Source organism: Drosophila navojoa, chromosome X (assembly GCF_054131105.1).
Source record: "Drosophila navojoa isolate 15081-1374.11 chromosome X, UAZ_NAV_1.0, whole genome shotgun sequence".
Lineage (NCBI taxonomy): Eukaryota > Metazoa > Arthropoda > Insecta > Diptera > Drosophilidae > Drosophila > Drosophila navojoa.
In genome coordinates, this window is record NC_142895.1 from 11,680,001 (window position 1) to 11,680,368 (window position 368).

Below are 368 nucleotides of genomic sequence, written 5' to 3' on the forward strand. Positions count from 1 at the left end.
TTATCGACACATGCCCAAAGGCAACGACAGGTAAGTTGCAGTTACAGGTGCAGAGCGGAGCTATAGATGCATTGCTATAGATATACATTGAGATACAAATGCAAATCAAGCATTAGTCATTAGTCGAGGAGGCGGCACAGATACAGATACGAGATACATTGCCAGTTTTAGTTACACATCTGCAAATATGGAGTGGGGGAGGGGCCTTTGCTGCGGCTGATATTAACGGATAATTGAGAGCCATCAACGACGATTGGCACTCGAGCCGGAGTGCAGCCAGCCCGGATATGAGAGGTGTAACATTTAATTTAATAACGGCTCTGTTAGTCATCTGCCAATGGGGGCGGGGTGGTGTATGGATTAAGCGC